At 40.2% G+C, this 21,770-nt stretch overlaps 1 long non-coding RNA gene across 1 annotated transcript; it reads right to left on the bottom strand.

Moving 5' to 3' along the window:
- Positions 1-1,965: 1,965 nt before the first annotated feature.
- On the bottom strand, positions 1,966-15,394 carry LOC142072337 (uncharacterized). The gene is made up of 3 exons (XR_012668731.1): positions 15,256-15,394; positions 8,965-9,078; positions 1,966-2,090 (listed from the first exon to the last, which is right to left on the bottom strand). It is a non-coding gene; the product is annotated as an uncharacterized LOC142072337 (long non-coding RNA).
- Between the last annotated feature and the right edge of the window lie 6,376 nt (positions 15,395-21,770).

Raw genomic sequence — 21,770 nt, 5'->3', positions numbered from 1 at the left:
TCCCAGACTTTCCCACTCTTAGGCTAGGCTAGTTATTAGAACACAGAGTCAGGTAACATTTGAAGTTATCTTTAATTGCTTCTGTGGGTCAGGGATGTCATGATGGGACCATGCTGAAAGATACAGAAAGTATAATTACAGGTTTCAGAGTAGCAGCCGTGTTAGTCTGTATTCGCAAAAAGAAAAGGAGGACTTGTGGCACCTTAGAGACTAACAAATTTATTTGAGCATAAGCTTTCAAAAGCTTATGCTCAAATAAATTTGTTAGTCTCTAAGGTGCCACAAGTCCTCCTTTTCTTTTTAGAAAGTATAATGAATAGCACCAAGAATACTGTGGTATTAATGTAGAAAGTGGACAACTCTGAAAATGCAACTAATTAACAAAATGAAAATCCACTCGTCTCAGTTTTCAATCTATCTCAAAGCTTCTGTATCTTTAGGAATTATTTCCATCACATGCTTTCACTAAGTTTTGGCAATATTTTTTCTTACTAGCTTGACATCTTTTCATTTCTTCAAACAGAGGCACTTTAATTTATCTATTAAGTACTGCCCCATTCATCCATTCAGAACTCAGAAACCCAACAATGACCTTATTTTATAGGGCTGGGAGAGCTCTGCCATTTTAAAGGAGATTTTTATAGGAACAGGAACACCTTCTGGTTTGCAAATTCTTTAGAACCATTGAAAAGAGTTCTGCATATTTTGCAAAACTTTCTAGAATGTCTGAATATGTAAGACTGGGCAGCATTGTAATATTCATCCATCATTTAAAACTATACTGTATATACCACTTTTCATCTTCAAAGCCCTTTATTAACACTAACCTGTAAGCACACAAAGCATCTAGCTGTTTTTTTCCGTCACTTCAACAGATATATCCCCTCCCTGAGATCTCTCATTAGTCCTCCACCTCCCTTGACTTTCTCTTCCACTCCGTCCTCAGGGTCTCCTGCCTCCTCTCTCTCTCTCACACACCTCCTGGTGCTTTCTAGTTCCCTGAGCATGGGGGAAAGGAATCTACATAGCAGGGCAGGAGGAGGAAGGGCTGTAGGCATCTTCCCTACAGATATGGGGGCTGTTTTGCCCCAGGAGCCAGCCAACAGCAACGTGACCTCGGAGATGAAGGGGAGAGAGAGACTATTGTTTGATCCAGGAGACCATTAAGCAGGAGGAGGGCATGTTTACAGAAAGGGGAAGCTTTTTCATTTTTAACTCCCCTAGGATGGAGATGGCAGAATTAGGAGGGAAATGAGAAGGGAGTTGAGGAGACGTGTCCCTTTCCCCTCCCATCTTGGTGATTATATGTATGCCTCCCTCTGTTCTAGGCTTTATCTTCACACAGTATCATTACTTAACCCCCCCCCCCCGCACACACACACACACACACACCTCTTCAGCCTCTCCTTGACTGTGCTAATTCCAGACCACAAGTCCCAGTCCTTCAATCAGTTCCACTGACTTCAGCTGAACTCTGCATAGGCCTTAAGATACACCTGCCTTGCCTTTTATTCTTCCCTTTATTCCTTGCTGCTCTGCTTACCTGATACATGTGACTTGGTGACTGTCGTGAAAGGAGGGGAAATGAATTCTCACACAAATCTTGACTGTCCCAGTTAGCCTTTAAATTGGCAGCATTAAATAGAGCTCAAAGTCAGTTTTGCCATTGACTTCAATGGGGCCAGGATTCGACCCTCTATGTCCAATGGCTAAGATCTGTAATGATTTCACATGGATGTTATCACTAGCCTAATGACCACTATGTATATTTGAAGCAACAGTGGCTGACACCCTTTTCTGTTCACATGTACTCTTTGCTGCAGAGATGAAGTTATCATAAAATACTCTCTGCCTTCAGAGGTGGTCATGAAATTTAATGGAGCAAATTCCATGAAAATGCTTTTATATGGAGAAAAAAACCTTCAAGGTAAAGGCTGCATTATAAGTCACAAAAGAATATCTGTGAATCAAAATGAAATTCCCCTTCGGTATGAAGCTTAGAATGGGAACAAATACTGAAGTCAGAATAAATGTCACAGTTCAAAGCTGTTCTGTTTGAAAGATCACATCGTAGTCGTAAGTCACCGCTTCTGAAAGATAAAAATGTTTTGTTCCTTTCAGTGAAAGCTATGTGGGAATTTGAAGACTGAGTATTTATTAGTCCAACTCTAGATTAACTATTTAAGAGCAGGTGCTTTTGGTTTTCCTTTGCCCCCTCAGCTTGTTTAAAAAATAGCTCATGCTGCCCTCTGAGATTTAAAAGTAAATTATAATTACACCTAGAACTGCACTGGACTACTTTTAATTTGAATTTGAATATCTATGTACATTCTTTCCAAGCCACCGTCTGTGTCTGATGTTGCTAGTCTAGTTCTTCTTAATAATTTTTCAACATGCTATTGCCTAAGGCACAGCACAGAATAATCACTGACTGGTATTATGCAATTGTATATATTTACAAGTGTGTATCTGTATAGCATATGTAATTTATTCAATCCAGCCAGAACCCCTTGTTGTGCTCTTCTCTCACCTTTGGAGGTAACGCTATAGAAAGACTGCTAAGTAATGCACCCTTTTTAGGGTTTTTATACCCCCCCAAAAGCAGAGTATTGTTCAAAATTTCTAATTTGGGATTTTGATATATAGCAACCCCTAAGGAAAATGCCATGGATAATCCATCCTCAGGCAAGTCGTTGCCTGCAGGAAAGAGAAGACCAATGCTGTCTGAAAGGCAGATGTGACCACACTGGAATTAAACTTTAAATATTAACATTTAAAGATAAGTAAGAAATTACAGAAAGTAAAGCAAAGATGGTGTTTAGAAAGTTTAAATGATTAAATGTAACAAAGCAGTCTAGATTCTCTGCTACATCAAACTTCTGTTCAGGCAGCAGTGAGGGAAGGGACAGGTCAAAGTACTGCTAAAGCTCCCTGATTTTCAGCATGGATCTTGCAGCATCCTGAGCCTGGGGGCTGCTCTAACTTCTGCCAGCTGCCAACAGTCCCTAAGAGACTGTACATCAGATGAGCAAAGCTTTAGCACAGCATGCTCCAGCCACACACCCCCATTGTCCCTCCTGTCTATGATATGCCCTCTGCACAGGAGCTAAGTGACAGTTGACACAGAAGTCAGCCATACCTGCCCCTCATCAGTGGAGAACTCTCCCACAGCAGGGAGATTCTCAGCTGGCCAGATCTCCTGTGTGCTTTCCAGCCCATCATGATAAACTTATCCAGAAGCCATAACTCAAATCACAGTAAATCAAAGTCTTATAACAAAGTGATAAACTTATTCTAATTCCATGCTATTCTGTGGAGGGCAGGGGGTGGGGGGAGTGGCTAGGTTTGGCACTGATATGGATCATGTATCCTTAACACAGGCGCTTATCTATTGCTAGACAAATTATGTCTAAATCAAAAGATTTCTGTCAGTGACAAATCACACAAAAGTAATGATAAGTTAGATATTGCAACAATGACTTAATTACTTAAATATCAATCCTGTTCAAAATTACCTTCCCAGATAATGACAATTCATAGCCAAGCCTTTTCTATTCACATACACACGCAAATATCACAAACCAACTTCAGGTATGCACTTGCGGACTGACCCATAGCCCATTGAAACCCTTAATGACTGAAAGATATTTCTAATTTTTTTAATTAATTTACCATAGGGCATCTATAACCCAAATCTTTGTTGAAAAGAAACTCTTACATTATCCAAACTAAATATTAAACTCTTTGGGACAAATTCTCTGCTGGTTTACATAATTCAATGGATTTATGCTGGCAGCTAATCTGATCCATTATCCAATAGTTCATCACTTATAATAAATGACTTTTATCCTAATAAATCAAGCTTTTGGTATTGTCTTTGAAGCTGTCATTTTAAATGATTCGATAAATTGGGTGTTTTGAAAAATCTCTCTTCTAAAATTTCCCTAGGTAAGAATGCTGGTTTTAGCTATCTTTTCACTACATGTAAGCACAGTTGCCTGCTCGAAGCACTATGCTGAACTAGTGCAATGAATATTCCCAGTCTCAGCACTTTTAGCCAATTATTGACTCAAAACTATTTCCATACATGTGGATGAATCTTTTCATGAAATACAAGTATACATTATGGCTAGGATTTTCAAAAGTGGCAGAAGGGAATTAGACACCCAATCCCAATGAAAGTCAATAGCAATTGTGCATCTTTAGCTCCTTTGTAAATCCCACTCCAGGTTTTAGTTATTTACAGGCTTTTTATTACTCAGCTTTGAACTCTTTGAAGTGTTGAACTTTGAATAAGCAAGTAAGCACTTAGATAAAAGAGGTACACATAGAAACTTACAAAGCAGAACTTGCATGTAGATAGGTTCTCCAGCCTAGTGTGACCATTTGAAATGTCTGGTTTCAAGAGACATGTAGAAACATCAGTTCAGTTCTAAGCAGCATTAGCTAAAGATGGTATTATAGCAGCAGTCTTATTAAAGTGGTATTACACCGGTAGTGTTGCAACAGTCTTCCCTGACATACTTAGGCAACATCCTTTCTGTGATAGGTGAAGCCATGTCCAGTAGAAGGAGTACTCAGGGACCAGTCAATGCTTCCAGGTCTTTGTCTTTTGTGCTTGTGGGAAGTAATCCAAAGCTGAAGCCATCCAAAGCTTTTGATCAAATTTTATAGTGCAAGCCTCACAGTTATATTTCCTTTCAGGATATGATCTGTGACAAAGAAGTGGAAGAACCACACTTCCAACATCACTCTCCATACATCCAACTAGAGTAGGTAATGTCTGCATGTTATCTAGAACTTCCCTATAGTTTATGCATTAATTTTTCAGATGGGCATACTCCTGGCTATCTGTGGGGGAGTCCCGTTTAACTGCAAACCCTCCTTTGTGTTATTTATATTCAGACTGTTCATAACTAATGCTGTTTTCTGCTTACCACCAGCTATTCTCTTTTTGTGTAATGTACATGAAGATTGATTCACCTTTTCCCTTGAAAGGCCAGTGTGTTTTTTACTATAGCGTTATTCAAATGACATTTTAACAGAAATTCTAGGACCCAGGGCAGTTTGTCTTTCAGACTGTTTAGAAGAGGTGATGTTATCATCAGCTCTTCCTTACTTGGGTATTTATCTTTTACCTGTGGGAGCCTTTGACATCAGTGCTCAGCATTCTTCTTACAACAGCTCTTCTCTCAGAGGTTATCACTGATGAATTTTTCTTTCTGCTTTTAGGCTATTTGTTCTGTAAAATACTAGTGTGAACTGTACAGTTCTAACGTTTCTTATGCTACTGTTACAGTATTCGTTTTTAATTAATTTAAAACTGTTGAACATTGCCTCAGAGAGCATTTTAGCGTATTTGGACCTGACTCTGCAAAGTCTTGCTCCTCTGCTTTTCTTTTCACATTGAACTCACACAGTTAAGCACATACTTAAGTCTTTGCAGAATCAGGGCCACGGATAGTTATTCCAATGTAATTTTTCCTAAAATATATCCAGAGATTGATATATTTTATGTTTCATACATTGTATCACTCAAGTCTTTGTTTAGCATTCTCAAGATTCCTCTTTTAGGTCTGTTAGTGCACAGATGCACTATACCATTATCTTTCCAAGATGTTAAGTTTCTTTTTCTAACACAGAGGATGTAGAGCACTCTCTTGGCATGAGCAAAAGACTCTGTTTCATTTGTGTCCTAATGAAGCAATTTCTAAGCTTTCCCCTGTGAACTCATCACAGCCAGTGGTGGATTAATGCATGGACCCCCCCAGGGGCCCCGGCTAAGTTGGGGGCCCCAGAGGCACACCAGAATCTGGGTAGAAGTGTGGGGGCACAAGTGCCAGAATGGTATCCCTGTACCCTGCTCCTCCTCTTCCCCTCAAGGCCCAGCTCCTTGGCCAGGCCAGAAGCTGGACCTGGGTCATGGTAAGAGCCACCCAGGAAGCCTGGGCTGCTGTGGGGATTCTCGGCCTCTTCAGCTGCCCAGGTGCCAGACAGCAGCTCCAGCTCATGTCCCACCCTGATTCTGGTGCCTGCGGATCCCCAAAGTGTGGAGGACCAAAATGTTCTTTGTTCACATGACACCAATAAATATTAATCCACCTCTGGCCACAGCCTTTTCTAACTCTGTTCAGAAAGCTGCTGCTATTACTGGTTTCCCTATCACCACCAGAGGCAGTCAACCTTTCCTTGTAATGTAAGACTTATTTTCCAAAATGCATAGACCTTTACACAACTTCTGGCTTAGCATGGCTGCACAATTGCCCATCATCTGTTCACAAATACAAGCAAGGACATTTTTTCTTTGTCTTGATACTAACCAGGTTCAGCAGTTCAAACAATGAATGTGTTCCAACGGCAGCGTGCAAGGCATTATAAAGACTACAGTACCTCTATTCTAATGACAAGGAGTCAGCACGATAAGATGCATTGCTTGTACCCTGAAGATCAGCTGGCAGATTCTGTACACATAGGCTAGTGAATGGGATGAGCATTTGAGACAGGCATACAGTCCAAATGTACTTGGCTAGGTGACGAGGACCCCAGTTTATTAAATGCTGAGTAGGTTGAATTCATCCACACAAGTGCTCTGACAGGTACTCCTGCAGCCTACATAACTAATTTCTAGGTAAGCTGTCTGCTGATTTTCTCTTGGAAGGTATTGTGTATGCAGGAATAATATCATAGTTAGAAAGTTGTATATTTTAATTTTCAGCCTAACAAAATACATGAATGAACCCAATCAGAAATCTGAGCAATTTACTCCAAATGGTAAATATCACATATATGAAAAGGACAACAGCATTTCCTGGACAAAATGTGATGTCAAAGATTAATGCAAGTCTGAAACTCCTGTTAAAATTAAATGTAATTCTGTCTAAAGTAATCTTCTTCCATGCACCCAACAATATAGTGGAATGTGCCTAAAGAGAGATCTTAGTGGATATGAGGAAAGATCTTACTTAGCTTTTGACAGGGCACTTGACCAAAATCCTGATATTTTCCCATCTGCCCCATGAAGAATGTGTGCAGGGCCTCTCTTGAAAACACAGCACTTTAAATTGAACAAAGACATCACTGACAAATATGATCAGTTATGTGGAATCTATAAAAAGTTTGGAGGTGCACGTTCGTTTTGGTAGCACCTCAAAGTTTGATTGCTTCTCTGAAGCTTTCCCCAGCTATCAATCCCTCTTAAGTCTGCAAAACTGGGCTGGATAGTATCGCATATTGAGGTACTGTATCTGGAGACTTTAACATATGGTCCCGGTTCATAGAATCATAGAAAATCAGGGTTGGAAGGGACCTCAGGAGGTCATCTAGTCCAACCCCCTGCTCAAAGCAGGACCAATCCCCAACTAAATCATCAAGCCAGGGCTTTGTCAAGCCTGATCTTAAAAACTTCTAAGGAAGGAGATTCTACCACCTTCCTAGGTAACGCATTCACTACTCTTCACCTCCCTCCTAGTGAAAAAGTTTTTCCTAATATCCAACCTAAACCTCCCCCACTGCAACTTGAGACCATTACTCCTCGTTCTGTCATCTGCTACTGCTGAGAACAGTCTAGAGCCATCCTCTTTGGAACCCCCTTTCAGGTAGTTGAAAACAGCTATCAAATCCCCCCTCATTCTTCTCTTCCGCAGACTAACCAATCCCAGTTCCCTCAGCCTCTCCTCTTAAGTCATGTGCTTCAGCCCCCTGATCATTTTTGTTGCCCTCCTCTGGACTCTTTCCAAATTTCCACATCCTTCTTGTAGTGTGGGGCCCAAAACTGGACACAGTACTCCAGATGAGGCCTCACCAATGTTGAATAAGGGGAACGATCACGTCCCTCGATCTGCTGGCAATGCCCCTACTTATACAGCCCAAAATGCTGTTAGCCTTCTTGGCAACAAGGGCACACTGTTGACTCATATCCACCTTCTCATCCACTGCAACCCCTAGGTCCTTTTCTGCGGAACTGCAGCCTAGCCATTCGGTCCCTAGTCTGTCACGGTGCATGGGATTCTTCCATCCTAAGTGCAGGACTCTGCACTTGTCCTTGTTGAACCTCATCAGATTTCTTTTGGCCCAATCCTCCAATTTGTCTAAGTCCCTCTGTATCCTCTCCCTACCCTCCAGCGTATCTACCCCTCCTCCCCATTTAGTGTCATCTGCAAACTTGCTGAGGGTGGAATCCACACCATCCTCCAGATCATTAATGAAGGTCTTGAACAAAACCAGCCCCAGGACCTTGGGGCACTCCACTTGATACCGGCTGCCAACTAGACATGGATCCATTGATCACTACCTGTTGAGCCCGACAATCTAGCCAGCTTTCTATCCACCTTAATGTCCATTCATCCAGCCCATACTTCTCTAACTTGCTGGCAAGAATACTGTGGGAGACTGTGTTAAAAGCTTTGCTAAAATCAAGGAATAACATGTCCACTGCTTTCCCCTCATCCACAGAGCCAGTTATCTCGTCATAGAAGGCAATTACATTAGTCAGGCATAACTTGCCCTTGGTTAATCCATGCTGACTGTTCCTGATCACTGTCCTCTCCTCTAAGTGCTTCAGAATTGATTCCTTGAGGACCCGTTCCATGATTTTTCCAGGGACTGAGGTGAGGCTGGCTGTCCTGTAGTTCCCAGTATCCTCCTTCTTCCCTTTTTTAAAGATGGGTTGGAACCCAGGACTGTAGATGTGTCTACCTGCCATCACTTCACACACCATTAATTGGAAGAGAGGTGAGTTTGGAGAGTGTTGTAGGCTATGCACATTTATTCAGTAAGTTGTTACTTATTTAGACTAGATACAGTGAAGTATTTAAAAAGTTCATGCCAGTTCTACAGCTATTACCAGCTCTAGCAGTATTCCCCATTTTAAGAATAGGGAATATCCTTAAAACCAGAATGAACCTTTTAAGTGCCTCTCTGTACCTTTCACTTTAATTCTAAGGTGAAATATGAAAAGAAAAGTACCTTTCCTCAAGGAAGGGATTTCTTTCACTTATTCATCTTCCTCTTTCCCACCCAATTTGTGTCTGTCAGGATGTCCAGCAGCTGAGAAGGCCATGGAGCCAAATGGAAGGGCAACTGTCAGGACAAGAATGACAAAAGACAGAGCTGTGTAAAGTGAAAATGAAGCTTGGTAACAGAAAATAAACCGAATTAGAAAATGTTCCAATAGTAAAGGAAACTGTGGGCAAAATTACAAGGGCGCCATCTATTTAGGATTTGTCATATATAGTTGGTAAAAATGTGTCAACATAGAATAATTGCCATAGCCAGCCCTGATCTAAATAATTGCATAGGGGTCAGGAACAGCCTTGCTGGTGGGTGACTGCTCAGAGCACTGTGGTCAGGGGGGCACTGTGATCAAGAGGCAAAGAGTGGGGTAGGCCTGGGGTGCAAGGCCATGGAAAGGAGCTTGAGGCACTGCGGCGGAGGGGGCAGCAGAGCCCTGGGACAATGGGGGGAGCCTGGGAAGGCAGCAGAGGCCAGGGGCAATGGAGGGACGGATGGATAGGCGGGGGGCTAGGAGCAATGGGTGGGGAGCTGGGGGAGGCATTGGGAGCCAGGAGTGATGGGTGGGGGTCAGGAGAAGTAGAGGGGCAATGGGGAGATGGATGTGGAGACTGCAAGGGCCAGAGGTGGTGGGGGGTGGGAAGCCCTGGAAGGCAGGGGTACCAAAATGCAAGTTCACCCAGGGTGCCGTTTTCCCTAAGGCTGGACCTCATAGGGGAATGATGATTTTCTTGAAGGCAAATACCAGGACAAACATTTTTTTTTCAATCTCTACTCCATTCAATTTGAATTAGAAAATGCACAATATAATTTTCTGGTAAACATTTCTAAATGCTGCTTTGCAGAATGAAAATTGTATTGAACAAAGACTAGCTTATTCCAAACCTCTACCTTTTTCTTCTTGATCCTTCTTCTCCATGCAGGAGTGACTGATATCATAGCAAGGACTGTTTATCATTATAAGTATGCAGGTGAAGAGACAAATTGCATTTAAAGGATGAAAATCTGTTAGGCAATGTGAATATGCACACGATAGAAAGTATTAAAGCAGCAGCAGAAGCATAAGATGAAAGCTGACCACCTTGATTTTGCCATTTCAAGACTGTCATGGAGACACTGCTCCACAATTGCTCCATGGATGATGGGGTATAAGGGGATGGGGTTATGGGGAAGTGAGTATGCAAATGCACTCATACATAACTGGCTGACTTGACCACACAGTGGTCCACACACACATAGCCTAGTTGTAAATTATTCCTATTTGTAGCAGGAACATAATACGGGACTGCACATGGGGCGGATCTCTGACTGAAAACGGATTTGGAAAATGGCACAGAAGTATAAAGAGATGTATGGAGCCTGCCTCCTCTGAGCTCGTTAATTGAATTGTGTGGGTTTGGATGTGTGTGTGGTGTGGTGGGAGAAGCCTTACATTGCTTTTGCAGCATATATATTTGTCCATTTTATGGGGAGAGAACAGATTGTGACATTTTCCAGAATCAGGTCCACAAGCTGGAGTGCAGGTCCACATTCTTTCTTGAGTACCACCGTTGAGGCCCACATTGAGTAATACCTTAATATCCAAGTGGTCCAATGGAATTCAGTGGAACCACTCATGATATAAAATAATAGTCAACATGGCTGAGAATATTTGAAAGTGTGTCAAAGGAAAATTGGGGTTTTGCCTATTTTTTTTAAAGTATCAACTTTTTGTCAAATAAAAAACAAAACCAACCCTCACACCTGAAAACCAAAAAAGAGGGGAAACCTTGGTGCCTCATGAAAAATGTTGTCTGGCCAGGGAGCCCTGCATTATAAGGAAATTGGGAACATGAGGCACTGAGATTATTGCTCATTTCTGCTGGCATTTCTGAATTTATTTTTTCAATTATAGAAAGAAAATTTTCAGTGAAAAATTTTCAAGCAGCCAAAATATTTGGATTTTATCCAAAATTTTTCAGCTTTTAATTTTTCACCAAAAAGTCAGAATTTCATTGGAAAATGTCAGATAATTTTTTTAAATTGTTTTTTAATTTTCACTGGAGTATTTGGGGGGAGGAAAAAATTGCTGACTATTCAGTATGAGTGTGCAGATCACAGTCTGGCCCAAAGTGTCTAGCAGTGTAATATATTTTTGTCTGTATATACTAAACAGTCATGTTTATATTCTTTGCTTTATTACAAATCCTGCCCACTTCTTAATGTGCATCTATGTACATTAAAAATACCTAGCATAACATACAATAATAGAGTTTCATTTCCATAACCTGTATGTACAAATCCTCATGGAACTTTTCATCTCATTATTTTAATCAACTTAACCTGAAATTCAGTTGCTGAATTTACAATGTAGTGAAAAATATGTCATAGAGAAACATTTTGATACATTGTTACTATTTTAGTAATATTTCAATCACATGCATCATGTTAACATTAAACTTCTTGTTCCTTTCCAGATAGAATCTCTTTAGAACTTCAGAACCATACTGAGAAGCTTAAAATTTGACCTTGTCATAAATCAATAAGCCTTATTTGTCAAACTAACCAATCAGTTTTAGATATTGAATATGTCCCACAGAGATGGAAATGGAAATGAAGACAATAAGAATTATCTTTTTGAATCAATAATTGTCCCATGGCAATGTTTCTGAGTTTATTTCTCATCCTGTGTTTCATATGAATGAAAACAGCAAAGGCAAAACACCTTAAACTCAAGCAAGCATTTGTTTGCTTGATTGTTTGTCTTAGAACATCTTTAGTAGGCTATAACCTTGATCATACAATTGGTGAGAGCTAGCTTTATTGCCACAGTCATATAGTGTATATATTACTAGGTTTAATTACACTGTGTTTTATTTAGAATAAAATCCTCTGGGATTCATAACTGATTCACTTGTTCTTGACTTAGTTTATAGAATGTATATGAAGTCTATTTGACAAGATACAAACTGTACTTAGAGTAGCAGCCGTGTTAGTCTGTATTCACAAAAAGAAAAGGAGTACGTGTGACATCTTAGAGACTAACAAATTTATTTGAGCATAAGCGTTTGTGAGCTACAGCTCACTTCATCGGATGTATTTTCCACTGAATGCAGCCGATGAAGTGAGCTGTAGCTCACGAAAGCTTATGCTCAAATAAATTTGTTAGTCTCTAAGGTGCCACAAGTACTCCTTTTCCTTAAACTGTACTTAGTAACAGAAGATATACAAATTAAAACATTCACCAGGGCCCTGATTCAGCAGCCCATCCATATTCAGAAAAGCATTTAATCGTGTGCTTAACTTTAAGCATTTGCTTAACTCCCATTTCCTAAGAGATGGATATCAGTATGTTTTAAAACTTTGTTGAATTGAGGCCTATTCTCTGAAAAAGGGTCAGAGGTTGAGAATCTGTTCAATAATAATACCTAGCTCCTATATAATGCTTTTTAAAATCAGTAGATCTCAAAGTGCATTACAAAGGAGGTAAGTATAATTATTCCCATGTTACAGATGGAGGAACTGAAGACTGAGGTGACTTGCTCCAGATCACCCAGCAGAGCCAGGAATAGAATCCAAATCTCCTGAGTCCCAGACCAGTCTCTAGCAACTGGGTCAGAGTACCTCTGACAGTAAAGAAGCGCAGTTTTGTGAAACTCAATACTCTCAAAGATCCAGACTTTTGGGGAGAGAGCTGTGATCTCAAGAGTAGTATGTGAGCAGTGAGGGTTGGCACTTGAGGCTGGGGTAATGGATCTTCATTTCTTCTGGTTCTTGGGGAGGCTGCTGCATTTATTTCTCAGTTATGAGTATATGGAAAGGTGCTTTAAGGTACATTTTCAAAAAAAAAAAAGGTTGCATAAATCTTCATTCAAAAATAGCATGAGTAATTACAACTTTTGTTCTGGATTAGGGATTTGCATGTATATTGGCAACCCCTGGGTTGCATTCACTTGAATATAGACAAACTCAGAGCAAAATTCATCCAAAACCACTGAGTTTTGTCTCATTTCAAGTCAAGGCCATATGAAAACACTGAGGTTCATCCAAAATTATAGGTTCCATCCAAACCCATAAACCAGTCTATCTTTATTCAGGTCTTGACTAGAATTGCTCAAAATATTCCATCCAAGTTGAATACCCTTGAAATCTATCCCTAGGCTCGCTCACAATTTGGCCAAGGTTCTCTTGAAACTTGTCTCAAGTGCACTCAATATTTGCCCAACTCTGCTCAAAATTTGACCTAAGTTTGCTCAAAATTCTGCTCAGCTTCACTTAAAACTTGTCCCAAAGATTCCCAGACTTCAGACACCTTTAGATACATCTTGTCTAAGATTTCCTAGCTTGGCTGTCAGCCTTACTCAGTAGTAAAGAGGAATAAGGCTTCATTCAGACTGAGACTCTTGACAAGGAGGAATTACGCATCTAATGCTTCCCCCTGAAAGCAAATGTGTGCGGATAGGGTGGGAGTGGATGAAACTATGACTCTGTCCTCTGCCCACCCTCCATTTACTAACAAGAAAGCACATATTGGGAATTAGCTACTCCAGGAACTCTATTGTTACTTCTTCCCCAGAATGAAAGAGTAGCAGGGGAGAAATTGTTTCTCTGTGGTTCACAATTCATTTGCTAGTCTGCTCCTGAGCTCATGCTGCTACAATGCCTTTTCTACTCAGAATAGTAAAAGAAAATAGCAGTAAGCATCAAGGCAAATTTAAAAAAATATGTATTTTATTCAGAGCAGTGAATTCAAATAACACAAAAAAGATGGGGTTTCACAAAGAAATCCGCCCAACAGAATACTGAGTATCAACACATTCACCCAATTAAACAAACTAAAAGCATTATGTCATCAGAACATACACTAAATGGGTAATTAGTGGGCCTGAAGGCAGGATACTGTTACCTAGGAATTTAGGACTGATTAACTTTCCCTTGGTGTTTTTATTGGTACTGTTTTATTTTCTTTTATGATTTTATCATTCCAAATTATGTTATAAAAATTAATTGGTGCATTGTACACTAATTAATGTCATTACCAGCACCAGGTCAGTGATCCGTGACCCTTTTCTCTAGGATTACTAAACCTTTTCATAATCCTTTCATTCCAAGTGGACTTGGCTCATAAATGAGACCAGATGTTTTCCCTCAGCAGAATCCCACAATAATAATCCAAAGTGGGAAATGGGTTAGGTAAATTTGGGAAACAACCAAAGAGAAATGAATCCCGCAGTTCAGTGAAGGGATACGTTTTGAATATTTTAAGATATTATTGTCAAAATATGTTGCAAAACCAAAGATACAATTTCCGCATTAGGAAAAACCCCACAATAAGTGTGATTAACAAAAATAGAATGCTGCAGTGAGTAAAACAATGGCATTGAGCAATACTGTACACAGGTGTCATGTATACAAACATGCTTAAATTCTCTGTCACAAATAAAATACAGAGACCTCCTCATAACTTTAGTAAGAAGGTAATATTAACTATCCCTTTTTTTCTTAAACCTTTTTGGCTGTATATAAAGATATTTGAAGTGTATATGGATACAAAAAACACTGATTTGGAATACCCTTGAACGGTCCTGAATCTAAGCATGAGTCTGCTTCTATTCCATGAGACAACAGTGTGTGAACCATTGCGTCTCAATGCCATTTGCAGTGAAATGGTGTTGTTCTCCTGGGGGAAAATGGTGGAGTAATTCTTTTCATCTGTCATGTGCTGCCATTAATTTAGTCTGTGATTGTCAGCAAAGTACAAGAAGATGCATACGGATGAATTATTGATTTACACTTGGGCACTGATTGGAGAGAGCTTTCAGTTCATCTCTAAAACACTCTTTTATCTTGTAGGTAATAAAAATAAAAATAAATGTCATTGGTCTTTTTCACATTCTCGCTGTTTGTGATTAATTGGGGATATAAAAACAAATCAGCACAAAGCTGATAAGCCATTTGCAAATGAACCCTTAAGTTTTGCAAATACTCTTTTCCTCGTTATACATTTGTAGAAACAGCAGCAACTTTATATAACAACTTTTCACAGAACGCAAAACATGCTGGAAATTCAATTATACCCCAATCCTTGGCATATGGTGAATCAAAAGTTTGTGTATGAAAACAGAGCAGGCAAAAACTATGGATATTTTATAAATAATAAAATGACATATTATCATAATTATCAACATGTAATTTTCTATTGACCATCTCTCTCCCTGTCCCCCTCTTGATCTGCAATGTGACATATCCTGGCATATAGTAGCTAACCTGCAACTCCATTGAAAGCTTCCTCAGAGCCTCTCCTGTTGTTAGCTATATCCACAGTGGTGATGCAATACTCCTTTTTTCTTCCATTTGCTTTAGAGACAATTGTTCCAAAGAGCAACTTCTGGCACTGACAGCTTAAAATACAGAGCCTTACCACCTGTGCCGCAGTTCCAAATCTCATGTCACACCATAGCATTAGGATTTGATCTCCCAGGATTTGATTTAATGATCATAGAGATACACTCCCAGCAAGTCAAAATCAGTCTCCACAAAATATTATCTTGTAGCAGCATCCTCTGTCATTAATTCATTTTTATTTTGTTTGCCAAGTCAACATGCTTTGGAGGATCCATCAGGATGACATGAAGAAATATTTTGGCATATAATAAATATTTTAAGCATGAGTGATGAAGAAAACTACATGAAATATCAGTTCCCTTTATTTGCTCATCCTCACTTTTTCTAAATATTGTACTCATGTTAATTACATTTATATCACGCTTATTACATTAATATTTTCATCACCTTCCACATTGCTTAGCATAATTAGATTTATTTTATCCTGGAGAATATTACAATTGGAACAGACTCACTCAAGGTCAGAATCTGTATTCCCTCTGCACCTAACACTCAGTAGTTGACTTGAATCCACAGGGACAGCAGGATGGAGTGCTAATGAAATTCCCTTTCCCCGCTTCACGCCTCTACGGACACACATGCATCAAACTGAGCAGGTGCAATATGTTATCAATATATATTTTATTATACCCAAACTATCTGAAAAAATGCTAATGTTGCAAAATCAAGCACTCAAATGTTAAGAACTGCCAGAATTAAGGTTGCCTGTGCAACCCTAATTTGGCCCCTGGGTGTATATGCAAATCAATTAATTTTTAAAACAAATAAATAAGACATAAGTAATATCTAATTCACACAGATTTAAATGCGTTCAATTCTTTCAGTTTCCCAACTGAGATTTCTCAGACGTGCATCCCAGCAGTTTGCATCATCTGGCATTGAGTCTTGCCATATTATGTATGAGTGCATATAACCCAGTCACCGATCTTTCAAAATGTCCCTATTTGTTTTCCATTTTTCAGGATAAAGTCAGAAACCTGTAAGTGAGAAATGTTAGTTTGTGTAGAGGTTTTTGTTTTTTTAATGGAAATTTATGGGGACATATGTTTACTTCATCAATCACTTTGCAGGGAAGACAATATATACTCTCTGTGGGCCTGATTCTGGACTCACACTGGGTTTACATCAGTCTAACTCTATCAGCTTCAGTGGAATTGATCCTAATGTACTCTGGCATAAATGAGGGGAGAGACAGGTACTGATTTTTAAACAGAGCTTCAAGAAGCTGTGCAAAGTTAAAACATATACAAACCGAATTCTGTTCTCAGTCACACTCATTTTGACAGATAAAGAGGAATTGATCGCAGAACTAAAAATTAGCGGTTGCATAGGTACCAGTGGTCAAGACTTGATTACATTTGTTATCTGACAAACACAATAAAGTCCAGACCAGTAATATATACTTGGTGCTTAAAAGGGACAATTGCACAAAGCTGAAAACAACTGTGAGCTAAATCAGCCGGGAGAAAGAATGTAGAGAAAAATGTGAGTGATAACTGGGAACTATTTAAGTTTACTAGATTCTCAAGAAGTCACAGAGTTAGATCTACAAAGGGACTTAGGCATTGTAACACCTAACTTTTGGGCATGTAGCCATCCAACAGAATTCACAGCCCCGAGTCAGGTGCCAGACTGCCTATACAATGCAAAAGGAGTGGTATGCATTTAAGAATGGGATTCACAGAAGCCAGCATGCCGAGCATCTAAACTAGCCAGTAATAAATGCTGAGGTGGGGTGGGGAGTGACCTAAGCCTCTCTCGTCAAAAGTAATTAGGTGCCTTAGGTCTTGTCTACACTAAACAGTTTTGTCAACAAATGTCAGGTTTCGTCGACAAAACAGTGGAGGTATTCACACTACATGCTCCTCCCACCGATTTAACTCTTGTTCTGCCAGCAAAATAAAACCACCTGGACGAGAGGCGTAGTGCTTTTTGTGACAAAGTTAGGTTGATGCAGTGTCAGTATAGATACTGCGCTTGCTTATGTTGCCCTAATTGGCCTCCAGGAGTGGTCCCATAATGACCATCATGCCTGCTCTGGTCAGCAGTCTGAACTCCGCTGCCCTGAAGGTACACAGGCATGTACCCCTCCTCATTTAAAGGCCCAGGAATTTTTGAAATTCATGGACAGTTCACACAGCATCTTCCCAGATGACCATGCTGACTTTCTGCAGTAGATGCGCTCCTCAGTGGAGTACACCAGAGCTGCTGGATCTGTTGGGCTTGTGGGGAGAGGAGGCTGTGCAGTAGGTACCTAGGGGCTGATTGCTAGTGGGATGTAGCCTGTTGTTGAAGTGCTCCTTGCTGCTGTCTAGGTTCCCGGTGTAAGTCTTCATGAGCCACAGGAGCAAGGGGTAGGCGGGTCTCCCAGAACCACTATGGGCATTTCCACATCCTCCATTTGAATCTTCTGGTCTAGAAAGAAAGTCCCAGTGTGCAGCTTTCTATACAATCCAGTGTTCCTAAAGATGCGGGCATCATTCACCTTCCCTGAACACCCTGCACTGATGTCCCGGTGATCCACCAGTCCCTGCAAGACCATGGAGAAGTAGCCCATCTAGTTATCAATCACAAGATGGTCTGGGACCAAAATTTGGATATGCGTTCTATCTATCGCCCCACTGCAGTTATGGAATCCCATTGCCTCAAAGCCATCAAATATTCTCTGCACATTACTGAGAATCACAGTCCTTCATAGCAAAAGGCAATTAATAGCCCTGCACACTTGCATCACTGCAGCCCCCCCAGTGGACTTTCCAATTCCAAACTGATTCGTGACTGACTGGTAACAGTTTGGAGTTGCTAGCTTCCACACAACAATTGCCACTCACTTTTCCACATTGATGGCAGCTTTCATTCTGGTGCCCTGAACTGCAGTTCTGGGGCAAGCTCCGCATATGGTTCCAGGAAGGTGGATTTGTACATCCAAAAGTTCTGCAGCCACTTCTTGTCATCCCATACATGCATCACAATGTGATCCCACCACTCAGTGCTTCTTTCTCAGGCCCAGTACTGATGGTCCGCTGTGTGCAACTTCTCCATGAATGCCTACAACAATCTTGAATTGTTTCTTTCCATAACACACAGCAGGGCAGGCACCACCTATTCACTTTCTGATTCACAGCTCATGAAATACCGCAAGACCAGCCAGCTGCATTGTTTTCATAAGACTCATCACCAGACTGGTCAGCAGTTCAGGACCCATGCTTTCAGGCAGAGATGGTAGGTGCACAGTTAACAAGAGCCATTGAAAACAGCATGAAACAAAGTCAGAAGCCTGTGGAATGATGGGTCAGAAAGAAATGCATCATGGGACAGTGAGCATGCCCCATGATGCACCGTAATCCATTCCCAGAGCTCGCAGTGGCAGAGGGTGGCAGAAGGTGGTGAGTTGCATTGTGGGATAGCTATCCACGACGCAACTCTCTCTCTTTTGATGAAAGAGCACTGACTGTGGATGTACTCCATCAACACAAGGAGCATTGTATGGATGTGCACAACCAATGTAATTAAAGCAGCTTATGATCGCTGACATAACTTAAGTCGACTTAACTCTGTAGTGTAGACATGGTCTTGCTCTGTGCTGAAGGGAGTTAATTATCTCCATTTGAGATTCACAGCTTTGAAACTTCTCTCAGAGTTAGGTGCCTAAGACAGGTCAGCCCTTTCTCTCTGTAGGGTATTTGACTTGTTGCCGGAAGAATTTTGAATTAAGAAACCAGAATGGTACAAAATCAACATAGCACACTTTACATGGATTAAAATCTGGCAAACTGATTGGTCTCCAAATGTAACTGTAAATGGGGAATCATCATAGAGTGGGTGTGTTTCCAGAGGGTGTCATAGAGATTGGTTCTTGGCCCTGTACTATTTAATATTTTTATCATTGACATGGAAGAAAACAAAATTATTATTAGCAAACTTTGGAGCTCATAGAAAGATTTGGGGAGTGACAAGTAATGAAGAGAACAGATCACTGATCTAGATTGACTAGTAAACTGGGTCCAAACAAACAATATGAACAACATGTAAAGTTATAAATCTAGGAACAAAGAATGCATGCCATATTTATAGGATAGGGTACTTTATCCTGGGAACCAGCAACTTGAGGGTAATTGTGGATAATCAGTTGAACATGAGCTCCCAGTGGAAATGGCCAAAAGGGCTAATGCAATTCTTGGAGTATAAATGGGAAATTTGAGTAGGAAGGTTATATTACCTCTGTATTTGGCACTGGTGCAACCACTGTTGGAATACTATGTCGAGTTCTGGTGCCCACAATTCAAGAAAGTTGAAAAATTGGAAAGGGGTTAGACAGGCGAGAATGGTTAAAGGACTGGAAAACATGCCTTATAAGGGGAGACAGATGGAGTTAAATTTATTTAGCACATCAAAAGGAAGCTTAAATGGTTAAGTCTATAAGTACCTATATGGGGAACAGAATTGTGATTATATAGAGCTCTTCAGTCTATCAGACAAAGGTATAACAAAATCCACTAGCTGGAAGTTGAAGTTATACAAATTCAGACTAGAAGTAAGGTGCAAAATTTTAATTGAGGGTTACTAACCATTAATTTACCAAGGAATAATTTACCAAGGGTTGTATAAGATTTTCCATCATTGCAAATTTTTAAATCAAGGTTGGATGTTTTCCTAAAATTATGCTGTAATTCAAACAGAAATTAATTCAGGAGAGTCCTCTGGCCTGCATTATACAGGTGGTCAGACTAAAGGATCTTAAGGGTCCTAGCTTCTAGTTTTATAATCTGTGAATCTATAAAATCTGTAGTAACTTCACTGAAGTGATCGAAGTGATCCTTTGTAAATCCAGAGTAATCAAGGGGAGAAATAAATGTACTGCTTAAGCAAGGTGCTGAGCTCTTTGTTAATCTACAGGAGACGGATAACATGGGCAGTGGTTGTTCAAGGTTCTTCACTGATCAGTCTTTCTCAAAAGAGAAGAAAATAAAGTAGTATATTAAAAGAGATTATAATGGACAAATCAACTGAAGTTGAAGCCCTGATGGTGTCTCTATATTTCCTGTTTTCTTACTCTGCTCAGTCCTCATTTGTTTTGAAAAAGTCCTCTTTAATTACTCAGAGGTCATTTAATTTTATTTTACAGATGTAGCCTTGAAAATATAAATAAGTTTAGGAACAGAAAAAGCCCATCTGGTGCACTAGGCCTTTAGAGGTTTATTTTTATCCTAATTTCCTGTTTTTGGTTGTTCCCCATACATCCCCAATCCCCAAAACAATGATCCTATATACATCATTTACTCTTTTGGAAACTAAGCCTGTTACAGTGTCTCTTAACATAAGACAGAGTGGATCAAATAGAACTCTTGAGACTGCTTTTGAATTTTAACAAACTAGAATGCAATTAATTTGTGCTTTCTGATGGCTACTTCCAAAAAGTACGGTGGAAGTCATATTTTATGCATCAAACTCATTGTAATCTAGCCCAGCGATTAAAGACCCAAACCTGTTTGGTGTGGAATATCCTCAACTCTCACACATAAATGCTGTCTCCTTCTTACCCTTTCAGTAAAGCTAGCCATTTGTCTCACAGACCAAAAGTAGATTTCATTGTTAATCTGAAAGGTTTTTTAAAGCTTCTCAAACTTTTGCTCAGCAATTTTTTTCAATAATAAATGTCCCAGGATGAGACTATCCTCATACCCTATTTGTCCATATTAGCCAATTACATTTGTTCCCCAGGGGATACGTCAGACAAGATTTTTCTCTGCTGGGTGTTAGGAATTTACTCAGACATCAAACCTTGATTAAATCAATGTCCTTTGGGTTGTGAAGTATTACTAAATGGCAGAACTAAAAGCTAATGTTCCAGTTCTCAACATCTGTCTATCTATATCCATTTAAAGATTCCTAGAAAGCATCCTCTGTGTCACCAGGACAACAGGACAACTGTGTTTCTACAGTTCCATCATAGTTTTAAAATATTTACTACTTTTTAGCCTCATCTAAAAAAAGCAAAGGCAGTTCATGGTCAGGACCATTTGTGGGACCTGAAATTCTATGGCTCAGTTCTAAGGCTGTACCTGGGCACTCAAAGCAGCTCAGGAGAAAAAGGGTGGAAAGACATCTTTGTAATCCCTCAATCCGAGGGCTTGTTTCAGGGACCACCCCAGCATCTGGGATTTACTAGGTCTCACCTAATCCCTGTCCAGTCCTCAGAGGTTGGGGACAGGAGCTGCCATGGTAGCTCCACATCACCAGAGGAACCACTTTCACAAGGGGACTTCTCCAGCTGTATCCACTGGGTTTAAGTCTGCACTGTATTAGGGAATAGCATGGAGTAGCCTTACTAACGCACCAGAGAATCAAGGTCCTAGATTTACATCAGCTCAAATGAG

The sequence above is a fragment of the Caretta caretta genome, chromosome 6, assembly GCF_965140235.1.
Source record: "Caretta caretta isolate rCarCar2 chromosome 6, rCarCar1.hap1, whole genome shotgun sequence".
Taxonomy (NCBI): domain Eukaryota; kingdom Metazoa; phylum Chordata; order Testudines; family Cheloniidae; genus Caretta; species Caretta caretta.
Note: the sequence above shows the minus strand (reverse complement) of the source record. Positions and strands in the feature narration are given on the sequence as shown.